A 12,632-nucleotide genomic window follows, 5' to 3' on the forward strand; every position below is an offset into this window, starting at 1 on the left:
AGCTCTCTGGCGATACCGGCTCGTAGTGGTAAGAGGAGTCTAACCGCACGCAAGACCAGTGAAGGATCCCTCTCGCACGTGTGAGCCAACTTGCCTTGACAGATGAATGCGCACTGGAACTGGAAGGTTGGACTTTGTCTTCCAGGTGCAGATGCATACAAATATACAATAATAAAATTACTTTGAAATCATATGAAAAAATAGGACCCCGAAACCCAAGCTATCTCCACCTTGAGATGGCAATAGCAATAGGAGGACAGCCGCTATCCTTAATAAATAGGTTTCCCCACGCCATTCAAGGGGAAGCTTTGCCATAAGCAACCGGCAAAGGATGTCGCTGGTGATACTCAGCGATAGTCTTCACTGGCCTGGGGGCTTTGGTAAGTAGGGAAAAGCCCTAAATCCAGTGAAAAATTAAGTTTAGGGCTTTTCACTCACTGATTAATAGACAACTATTCATCACGTTTAGGGGCCTATTTATTAATCTCCAAAGAGGTTTTAATCTCAGCAAATCCTCCGAAAACTGCAGTTTAACGTCTACAGCAATTTAAAGTTACAAGGCTGTTTATTATTAAAGGATCCCAGCCTCTCTGATGGAAAATCCAGTCCCCATAGATGTCTATGGGGACTGCGATTATACCCTATTTATCAAGCTCCAAAATTCAGAACTTAATCCCGAGAGCAAATGCCATCTGAAGATGTCATTACCCGTTCTATCCTATGTGAGATCTTTATATCCCTCTCCGCCAGCCTACGTTCTCCTCCCCATCGCAAATTGTGCAGGGCCATAAAAACCTGTACTAAAGACAGGGCGGGGCTGGCGCTCGGTCAGACCGCTACTCGGGGCGGGGGGGGGGGGGATAGGCCGGCCGGCCACCCAGCGGATGCAAAATTCAACACTTTCCCCTGCGTCTGCATCTGATGACATCAGATACGGCCACGTCAGCGCACAGGCGGCCGCATCACATGACAGGGGATGCGGCCGCGTCATCATGTGTGCCCCCCGGGCTTCCCTCTCTCAGCCCGCGCCTGACTATAGAGTATTCGCTGGGAGAGGCTCCTATCAGAGCCGCTGTCCTGGCTACCCAATTTTAATATATAGATATGATAATTAATTTCTGCTAATCTCTTAATTAATAACATACTTGCCAGGTTTCATTTCTTGTCCTTCAGGAGGGGGTGTGGTGGGAGGGCAGAAGGGGGCGGGGCAGACCAATCACAGCATTTTGGCCCCACCCAGGCTACAAAATAGATATTCACAGTGAATCACGTCATTGAGGCTCATATCCTGCCCACTTCACTAGAAAGTGGGCAGGATGAGGGAGAATTGCCTTCTCTCCCGGGAGACATACTCGGTTTTCAGGAGTCTCCCGGACATTCTGGGAGAGTGGGCAAGTATGATTAATAACTGTAATACGAAATGATAATTAACGTATAGAAATTGTGAGAGGTCAAAAAAAGACCCCTTAGACTCCTATAGAATACTCTTTATATTCTAATAGGAAAAGGTACAGGGGGTCTTTCACATTATTGCACATAATATTGAAATTCTGCAAGCATTGCTTGGTGGTATATGGGACATTTTTCAAAATAAAATGGAATCTCTTTTGAAAACGTAGATGTTGGTTATATGTTAGTGGGATAAAGTCGTACACTTAGATATAATGTTGTGACTGACAAATGCTGGAGGTTTTGTGTTTGTAAATGTCACCCAGGAATTTTGCAGGAGTATAAACCAGGAAAGAAGATAAACACACTTCTGCATTTTGCAACAAAAGCAAATTTCAGGCATGTAAAAAATCCCTTCCTGTGAAAGATCCCCTAACATGCCACTCCCAGTGTTCTCTGAAACAGAAGTGACTCTCCACTCTTCAGGCTAAGAACAGTGCAGACATAGAAGGCAGGATCATTTCTAACTGGTCCATTCATTTACATATGCAATCATTTATAAACAACAGCTAATAGTGTGGACCCACATTGCTCCTTTTTGTACACAAGTGCGCCTTCCTAGCACGTTTCAGGGTGCACGCCCACTTCACAGTCCTTCCAACTGCCCCAAAATATAAATCTCTGTGTGGGTTTGTGAATACACCTGAAGATGCATGTGTTGGGAACTGAAACATTAGTCCAACATACTTACACTTTAGCACCATAAATTTCAACTTTCCATTAAAATAATGCTCAGTTTAGATTCATTTATATGTTAAATCATGAGAGAGAGTAAACATCGGCACTGTGTCACTTTTGTGTGTTTGAAGCTTGTTATTGGAGAAATGCACTAAAAAATTGCTTTTCCACAGAATTACAACTGGAAGTTGCAAAATGTGTCCTAGTAAAGGTATAGGACAAAACCCAATCTCTGCTATTTCAGAGGTTGTGGGAAATTGGCTGTGCACTCTCCAGCAGAGCAGAAACACCATACTAAATACAGCTTATGCACCTCTTTATCTCATTTAAATAATAGTGCCCTGCAGAATATATTTTTGTTTTGCATCTGGATGCAAATGTAGACTCACTCATGCTCCTAAACCCATGTGCTGCAATGTACTTGTAACACCAGTGATCTCCCCTATTCCTGACAGCCAACATTTGCACCCATAAAGACTCTGGTTTGCAAATCTAATATGTTATTTACTAACACGTTACAAAGGTTCAACTAAACAATAGCTCACAGCAACCAACCAGTCAGGTGTCTTAACTGAGTTACCAAATCATGGACCATATACTTACCAATGTCTCCGACAACTGTTACATATTATTATTTGTGAATGCTACAAAAACTTCTATGTCAGTTGCACCAAACAACATGTCCCCTAACACTTCTTGTGACATATTCACACACACATTCAATTAAAATGTTGTAAATGGTGCATCATTAGTTTCTCTTTCTCCTATAGTTATTAAAACACAAAAAAAGGCTAATACAAATGCAATTCATGTTACATGCTCCTGAACCACACACTACATGCTCAAGCTATATATATTGTCTCACCACTGCATGTCCCACAAATAGTGTGTCCGTTGGTAATAAATATATATCATTCATGTACATTAATACAAATCAACAGTGACCTAAATGACGGTGAGGAATAGCCAGGGCCATCTCTTCCATTGGGCACAATGGGCAGGTGCCCGAGGGGCCTGCGGGACAGGGGGCCTGTCCGAGGCAGCACTGAAGCAAAAAATCCTGCAAATCCATCCATTGCGGAGCGCAGCATGGAGGAGGAGACTAGGGAGGGAGCCGGATCGCCAGCTGACCGCAAGGTAAGTATAATAAAAAAGTTTTAAAAAAAGTGATATATTGAGATATATATATATATATATATATATATATATATATATATATATATATATATATAACTTTTTTTTTTTTAACGTATATATATATATATATATATATATATATATATATATATATATATATATATATATATATATATATATATATATATATATAGGGGCCCCGGAGCACTGCTTTGCCCGGGGGCCCATAATGTGGTTAAGAGGGCCCTGTTAAAAGCTATCACCGTGCCCAGGACTATACGTTTCTATGACACTCAATAGAACTGAATTCATGCAGTAACTGTGCTGGGTAAAGTTGTTAATTAAGTATCTGTCCCCAGCTGCTCCAAGTGCAAGAAAAATTTCCAATATCTAAACCTATAACCCAGCGACTCATTCACAATGCATTGAAAACTAAAGGGTAAAACAATCATTATCTTCTAACAGAGCCTACAGGACATTTACAGAATTGTATAATAATGTCCAAAAAAAAGACTTGATTTAAGAATGAGGACTGTAAATGTTAGCAGCAATAACGTGATACCCCCTTAGAAGTGTAGTTACCCCAATGTTTGATCTCTGCTGATGGTTACCTGAAGCGCACGTCTGTCCAGTCCCTGTGTGTCTCCGTATCAGATCCCAGCTCACAATCTCACCGGCAGCCGGCAGACACTCTCATAGCCGGGGAACCCAGCAAAGTTTTGAGGTTGTCGGTGCTTGGAGAAAAAGAAAAAAAAGAAAGAAAAGAAAAAGGTGACAGCGAGGATTACAGTCCTTGGAGACGGGTGACAGCCTTTATCAACTGCTGCTGTGTCTGCACTTCCTATAGCCCTGAACTCATAAGCAAAATATGTTTCTTTGCACGTTCAGTTCAACCACATCCTCTAGCTGCCTTGTCTCTGCTTTCTCTTCTACTCCAAAGAATGGCAGAGCCGACTTGACACAGTGTACCCCAGACCAATTGAATCCAGATCAGAAATGAGAGAGAGGTGCCAAGTTAAGCCAGCTGAGAGCAGGCAGCATGAAGCAGCAGCCTGATGTGATGTACACACAGAATTTCCCACAGGCTGCCTCCCCTCTCCTACAGGAAATCCTCATCTCTCAAACTCTGGCGCCCTCTCCCTCTCCAATGCTTCATCTTCACGCAGCTCAGGGGCTTGTTCAGGAGAGGTTTATATAAATCATCACTTGTAATGACATTCTCCCTTCTTATTAGTCTTATAATTCCAGCAGCGTTCATTACAGTAGGAGGCTGAAGTTAGCTTCTTATTCACTTCTTATTCATGTTCCAGTTTCTTATTCAGAAAACATTATTTTTAAAGGATTATATCAAGATGGATCACTGATTCACATTAGACTAACACTACAGATGCTCCCTAACATAAATTGCAATAGTATTTACCGTGGGCAACATCGTTTTGGGCATTAAATCAGGTGGCAAAGTGGGCGCAGATAGCATATTGATCATTTTGAAAAAGTAGCTGTAGTTTTGCAAGGGTTAAATGCTGTTGGGTCGCAAATTTAAGGGTGGGAATCAACACAGAGTGGCCAGTTACATACAAAATACTGGTGCCAATGTGGGCACAGATAGAATTTTTGATAATTAACTAGTTTTGCAAGGGTTAAATGCCTTTAGGCCACAATGTGAGAGTGGGAATCAACACAAGGGGGGGTATTCAGTTGTTAGCGTTAACAGAAAAAAACGAGCGCTCAAAAAATCTTAGCGTTAATACGGTAATTACTCGCGGAATTTCAGCTCGCCGCTCCCTGAGCGGCGAGCTGAAATTCCGCAAGTAAACTTTCTCGCGCAATATTACCGTATAAACTGTAATATTTTTGGGGCGCTCGTTTTTTTCCGTTAACGCTAACAACTGAATACCCCCCAAGGAGTTCAGTTACATACGACCCACTTGTGTTTTGCCTGGCACAACATTGTTTAGAGCCTGAAATCAGTTGCCAAAGTGGGCACAGGTAGGATTTTGATCATTTTGAATAAAGTAGCTGTAGTTTTGCAGGGATTGGTGACTGTGCCCACTTTGCCTCCTGATTTCACGCCCCAGGGCCAGGGTTAAATGCTTGTGTAAGGGACCCACTTTAGTGTTAATCTAATGTGAAATCAGTGATCCATCTTGATTTAATACTTTAAAAATAATGTTTTCTGAATAAAAATCTGTAACATGAATAAGAAGTGAATACAAAGCTAACATCAGCCTTGTTAAAAAAGTAGAGAATCAAAGTCAATATACAAGACTGTTTTTTTTTTTACGTACTATGGGGCATATTTATTAACTAGGGCATTTTTGACACAATCATTTCATTCCTTATTGTAGCGATAAGAAATGAAAGATCGTGAGCATTTATTAAAAGTGTTCTGCTGGAACAGCAGTCACAATAAACGGCTGTGAGGATCTGAAGATCCCTCTACCGCAATGCTCTCCCCATAGGCCTCAATGGCTAATGCCATCTTCAGATGACGTTAGTCATCGGGCACAAGTTCTGACAATCACAGATTTTCAGAACTTGTTAAATCACGCCAAATAGCTGTTCCCATAAAATACTATGGGAGCTGCTTTTGCGTACGAAAACAGTGGGAAAGCTGCAGTTATCGATGATGCTTTGGTTATAAAAAATAGGGGATACTTAAACTTGCGGTCGTCCCCCGAAAACAATTAGGAGGTTGTTAAATAGGCCTCTATACATTTATTTCTGTTATGTGTTTGTAAATTGCTTGCATATTCTGTATGGCTAAACAATGTTGGGATCACCAGTTACATGCAAATAAGTGTGTGAATTAGACCATTTTAGTTTTTCTCTTAAAATACTGCTTGGTTTTGCCTCATTTTGGTGTAAATTAATCATGGGAGTGGGCATTTGGACTTTTTTATTGCATGTGGCAAAATTGAGGATTTAAATCTTCCTTTTACACTATGCGTAGAATGCCACTACAAGTGTGCTTCTCCGTCGAACTGCATGTGAAAAATACAAGATGCATCACATTGAAACTATAGGAAGAAACCTGATCTTATCCAGTTTAGAACTGGTGCAAAAATCAAGTCCTCTTGTGAAGTAGCAAAAAGCTGTGCACCCATCCACACTAACACGTTCTCCTATAAATGCACCTTTAACCCCTTATCTCATGTCAATAATCTCACTCTGCACATTGAAATAGTCTTTTATTTTTTTTCACTGCACTGCAAAGCTAGACACACCAGTGCACCTATTCTGTCATCTGTGCACCTATTCTCTACTTTCCAAAACTACTTCCCAACTACTCTCATTGGCTGATGCAAACTTCTGTTCTACTTTGAACACTCATTCTCTGTAAGAGTATGTGCTCTTGGGCAAATCTAGGTGCAGCTGTGCAAGTCAAGGCATGCAGCACCTACAAAACTGCCTTGGCCATCTTGGCCAAGATGAGGTTTTAGAAGGGATAGTTGTTGAGGTCTTCACCTTTAGCAGCCGCCTTTCCCATAGAGCTTAATGTGCTCACAGGTACTCAGATGCCCCCAGGTCTTAAGCTCAGTGTAATAAAAGTTCATCAATGATGGCCGAAGAGCAGATGGAACCGGAGGCCCTAGCCCAGGCTGGAGCGGGTGGTCAGAGGAAGGCCGAGGTCAGGGATCCGTAGCAGACAGGAAAAACGATATCCAAGCAGGGGTCAGGGTCACAAGCGAAAAAGCAGGAGTTCAGTATACAAGCCAAAAGGTCAGGGCAACAGGAAAACAGGCGAGGGTCACAACTGAAGGTCAGGCAAACAGGAATCCAACAGCAGGTCAGCAACAGCACAGGACTGAAGACGCTATAACCGGCATGGAGGTCCAGTCCTCCCTGCCTTAAATACCCAGAGCAGCCAATAGGAACAGAACAGCCCAGCCTGACCTAATCAGCCACAGGAGGCTGATAATAAATTATTTACTAATGCGCACGCGCCCGACTAATCTCCACCGCAGAGACGTGACATTTTGACAGCACCGTGTTCGACTATTGCCCTAGCAACGAACTGGCTTGAAGCCGGAAGTGACATTCCGGTTGTCAAGGAGACGGCCGGGACGCAGGGGGCAGAGGAGAGTGAGCTGTGGCGGCTATGGACACCGCTGTGACTCGTAACAGTATGCACACCAAAAACACTTGATTATTGTTGACTTGCATCTCCCTACACTTAGAGAGGCGGAACGGGGTGGTCAAGCCTAGGTCGAGTACAAAAGTAAATGCATCCTCAGATACGCCTTTTATGAGAATTATCTATTGCTGAAGCAACAATATTCCATGATTGTGATGACTATCAGCAGCACTATCTAGCCTCTTTTGATTGGTTGATTGCATATTGACCCATCCAGTTGATAATGCTTAAATCATTTGCATCACAGCTATATTAAATGAAGTTGTGGCTGTTTATTCATAGTACTGAATTGACATTTCATTTGGACTATTCTAGGACAAAAAAATTCTCATTTGATTTTTAAAGAAGGAAACCGCAGATGTTTGTGTATAATTTAATTTAAGTTGCATTTTGCATTGTGTTTGCATTTAATTATATTTTATATTGAAAATGCAACTTTCGCATTTAATATTAACTGCCTAGATTATATTATCTCTTGTGTATATGACACATCTCTGTATATCTATAATCTGCCATGAGGCGCAAGTGTACACACATATATGTGCCAGATGAACATCTAGTGTAAATGATACTTTTATAGAGCTGATCTTGAGATACATCCATCTGAACTTTTCACATAAATGCACTTTTCTTGGCCTCTTTTAGTACTTAGCTTGGGATGAAAATACATCACCCATAAAATGAGCCCCATAGAATACTACCTATTGACTAGCAGAGATTATCAACATTTTAATGTTTCTCCCAGTTTTGATTTTCTGTTTTATTTCACTCCTCCAATGTGCACTCTATTACATATATTATTATTAGACATATTATTGTAATAGAGCCCCTTTATTATTATTATTATCTTTTATTTATATGGCGTCACAAAAGGACTGAAATGCCGTACATGACATTTACAGTAGTACACAATGGACAGCATAACACATTACATATCTACTGATTAAACAAATAATACACAGATAACTTGGTAATGCAGATCAAGTTATTTACGGGACAATGAACAAGCGTGATGGTAATGTCCAATGTGAAGTAGGCTTGGACTTAAGAAAACAGCTAAGTAGGCCGAGAGCATGCCTCCCAAACTGTCCTGATTTCAACAGAACAGTCCCATCTTTAAATCTATGTTTGTCCCGTGGATGGGAATGCTGGGAAAGGGTAGTATTTAATGGCCAGCCTAGTGCTTTACAGCGCAATGTAGCCCTCTGAGGGCCTGACCATGCCCCCACTGTGATATGGTCACGCCCATAATGACGTCACCACGCCCTGTCACACTGTCAATGAAAGACATGTTAGGATGTATGCAAGACGTACAGAAGGAGTGCATGGAGAAATAAGGCCCTGCTTATGAGAGCTTACATCTAAAGGGAAGAGGAAGACACAAATAAGGTTGCACAGAGAGGGGGAGGGCTGATAATTATTTTCCTGACCACCTCACTGATAACCTATGTTTTGTAGTGTGATATGGAAAAGGCAATATAAAGTTTAGATGCCCCAAATAGTTAACCTAAGTTTGGCTAGTTTGCTTTACTTTAATTTTAATTTTATAAGTTTGTTGTTTGAACAGTATTTAAGTAAATGTATTAATGTTATGTATTTATTTTAGCCACTAATTCATGTTTACTACACAAGAACATTTTATTTAAAACTATATAAAAATAGTTTAGACATAAAATGGATTGAAAAGAAAAAATATCTCACATAAGTTAGAAACGGCTTCTGCTTAAAGACACAACAACCATGTAGTGTTATAATCCTTTTTGGGTGACCTTCAGTATTATAAGACACGCTATGTGTTTTATCATGGAAAATGGTAGCTCATCTCTTTAGTTTAGTGCGAAAGGCGGCATGCATGTATAATCTACCTCCTTTAATGTTTAGGATTTCCTGGCTTGTACACAGTCATAGTGCACTACATCAGACTGGCCAGAGTAATAAGGTTCACACATGGACACAAGTATGTACATGTACAAGATAAACTAAAAAACACGTTTAGCAGTCACCATTCAAGTCCATCTCTTCTTCCCCCAATCTGTCCAGTCCATCACTTTTCTGTTTCTTTAACAGAAAACCAATACATGCTAAAGTTCGCTTGATACATAAATTTTACTTCCTTGTTAGTGGCATATGCAGTAAATCTATTCCCACTAACTCTGCTAATGTCATTGCATCAGGAGTCAGTATTCTAGGAAAATATGCATGCCAAGTCAAAGTTTTCCAGTGTTAAAAATGTGAAATGTATAATATATATATATATATATATATATATATATATATATATATATTTTTTTTTTTTTAGTTATTTATTTATTTACTGTAAAAACCCTTTTCTTCCCCTGTCTACGTTACTCCATTTTCTAAGCTATACGGAATTTGCTGGCACTATATAAATAAATGTTGATGATGATTATCTCCTGCCCTGGTTTTCTGCCAGGATCTTTCTGCTAGTAGGCTGTATATGCTCACCTAATCTATTATTGGTTGGTACAGCCATGCGCCACTCAGATTTTGGGGCGTGCCAACTTCAGAAGGAACATCAGTTAAGCACAAAAGATATATGTCCACTTTATGTCCTTTGCTCCTCTCAATGATCTCATAATTGCCTACTTTTGAAAATTATTTCAGGGAGTAAGTAAGACCTAGGTGTTGTGCATGGCAAAAGGGGTATGCCCTGCTACACCCAAGGGGCATGGGTATGTCCTGAGATGTTTATCAGGCCCTTTCATAATGCTTCATTAACAAAAACAAAACAAACTTTTGTATTACCTATGTTGTTGGTAATGTAAGGAGACAGGCTTGCAGAAGGTCAATATCTGCTCATTTTAAGAGATGGACGGGGAAAAAAAAATCAGTTTTTCTTGTAAAACAAAAGGGGCAGTAAAATCTTGTTAAAATATGTCCATCTTTTCAGATTAATTCAATGATTACACCTGGCGGTATATTTACTAAACTGCGGATTTGAAAAAGTGGAGATGTTGCCTACATGTATATTTTTAGCCAAAGGCTTGTGTTGAGGATATGTCGCAAACCAGCAGGTGACCTAGTCAAGTAAAGCTCATGGTAGATAGTATATATGATCTCACCTACTTTCAGGCTTACCTCGGGTTTGTGTTGGATTTTAATTCCCAATCAGATTAGGAGGTAAGATTTGGGGCCTGAGTCATTAAGCCACGCATGCTGAGCGCATTGTGCAGTTGTTCTCAACGGCACGTAAATCGGCTCTGCATACTCCCAGTGTCAGCCAGTGCGGATCTCAAGATACATGTGGTGTTGACTATGGGTGTAGGGTCATTCTGCTATACTAGACCAGACACTGCAGGATGCGTACAATACGGATGTGTGGAATATAAAATCTCAAAAGAACGCACAGAAAAGGAAAATATTAATCAATTAATGTTACCTGTCAATAATATAGTCGTTTATGATTAGAAATGGAAATTGCATAAAAAAAAATTGTATATATTTTTTTTTTCCCATTGAAAAACATTAGGGTTAGGCCGTCCTTAATGTCTACTGTACATAAAATACATTTTTACAGTTGCTCCTGATTGCAGACACGTTACAGCATGCATACGATACTGACTCAGGACTTGCTGGTGCAAGAGATACGGCAGAAAGACCAGAAACGTTTACACACACAGAGCTTCAGTCCGACGTGGCTGCATTTGCTTGAGTTTGGGACGCTCATATTGTGTATCGAGTACAGGCACACGTCCATTCCCCACCCTGTTCACTCCCCGAAATCATAGACCCTCCTAACTGTCATTTGCATACACAGCGGACTTTCGTTGACGGCTGAGTGTCGTCGTTTTGGGCATGCGCAGAAGGGAATTGCGTACGATACGCACAAAAAACAGATACGTTCCTTAATGACTCATAACGTCCCCATGGAAATGATCCCCATTGCAGTGCAGTCCATGTTGGTATTGGTACCCTCCCCACCTTGGTCAGAGCAGTACCTCCAGCTTAGAACACAGTGTACATCTCATTGTGAGAGAACCCCCCCCCCCCCCCCCCAAGTTTCAGGCAGCCTGGTGACGATATAGGAGAGCGGAGCAGCCCCAGCCTGGAGACTAGTCTTCGACGAGACATGCTGGCAGTGGGACTGCTGCTACTCCAGCTTTCTCCTGTATTCAGAGGGAAGGAGCTTGAAAAGCTATGTGTACATGCACAAGTACTGGAGGCACAGCGGATACGGGAAACCTCCTAATATTCTCGGAGTCTCCTGGACATTCCGGGAGAGTCGGCAACAATGACTTACCCATTCCTCCCTGATAGATAAAATTATATTTTATTTTATCTATCACTTTATCCCTTGGGGATTGGGACGAACCCCTTCAACACTCCTAATGGCAGCATCATACACTTAGGTGAGGAAGCGCAGATCCCATTTTCTTTACCCATTCCTCCCTCCCCATGCACACTGTATTTATATAGAGTGTTCATATGCTGAGATCGCATAGCAGAGAACTGATATCAGTGCAGTGAAGACAGAAAGTACAGGTTAATGACTAATCAAAAACTATATCTGATTCTAGTTAATATGGGTTAAAGTGGTTTTTGCACCATGTAATTAAATAAGCCTTTATAGGTCTATCAATGTGTGCATTTTAGCCCAATGTGGAATATTGTAGACAGAGATCAATTTATTTCATGGCTAATGTAGGCCTAGATCCCCTATATAATATATTATTAGATCCCAAAATGTTTCAAAATACTCGTTCTGATGACTAGCGGACACACTTTAGTCCATTCTAATGGCTTATGGCACAGCTAAGATCAATCTGATGGCAAGTGGACACACCTGAGTCGAGCCCAAACTGGTAACTAATGGGCATAGCGAAACCCAATCTGATAGTTAGGGCACAACTCACCCCAATCTACCTGGATATCAGTGTACTTACCGCCCCAGCAATTCACCCAGAAGAAGGAGCTTCTATTAGTCAGTTTATTGTTAACCTGATAAAGGCAAAATGCTGATTGGATACTATGGATTTTATGCAGGTTTGCACCTTTGGGTAATGTTTGCAAATTACCTCATTACCATTTTTTTTTAGTCTCTTCCTTTCTTCCATTGCTTTGCTGCAGAAAATTAATGGGAGAAGACAGGTTTTGAAACAAAAGTATGTAAGTGAAAATGTACTGGTAGTATATTCTAGTGATCTAGTGATCCAAGATTCTTGCTATATTCAGCATACTCTGCAGCAGTATAAATAGAAAAAAGTAGATA

General features: G+C 40.8%; 1 protein-coding gene and 1 long non-coding RNA gene across 3 annotated transcripts in view; both read right to left on the reverse strand.

Moving 5' to 3' along the window:
• RFTN1 (raftlin, lipid raft linker 1) overlaps positions 1–4,359 on the reverse strand; it is a 283,814-nt gene extending 279,455 nt beyond the window's left edge. The window contains exon 1 of one of the 2 annotated variants that reach the window (XM_075212313.1): positions 3,876–4,359. The gene's annotated coding sequence lies outside the window, so the exon portion shown is untranslated. Of the gene's footprint in view, positions 1–3,846 lie in introns of both variants that reach the window. The other variant, XM_075212314.1, reaches the window with a different exon arrangement.
• Positions 1–12,632, reverse strand: part of LOC142158401 (uncharacterized) — a 604,325-nt gene that overhangs the window by 283,192 nt on the left and 308,501 nt on the right. The window lies entirely within an intron of this gene.

The sequence above is a fragment of the Mixophyes fleayi genome, chromosome 5 (genome assembly GCF_038048845.1).
Source record: "Mixophyes fleayi isolate aMixFle1 chromosome 5, aMixFle1.hap1, whole genome shotgun sequence".
NCBI lineage: Eukaryota > Metazoa > Chordata > Amphibia > Anura > Limnodynastidae > Mixophyes > Mixophyes fleayi.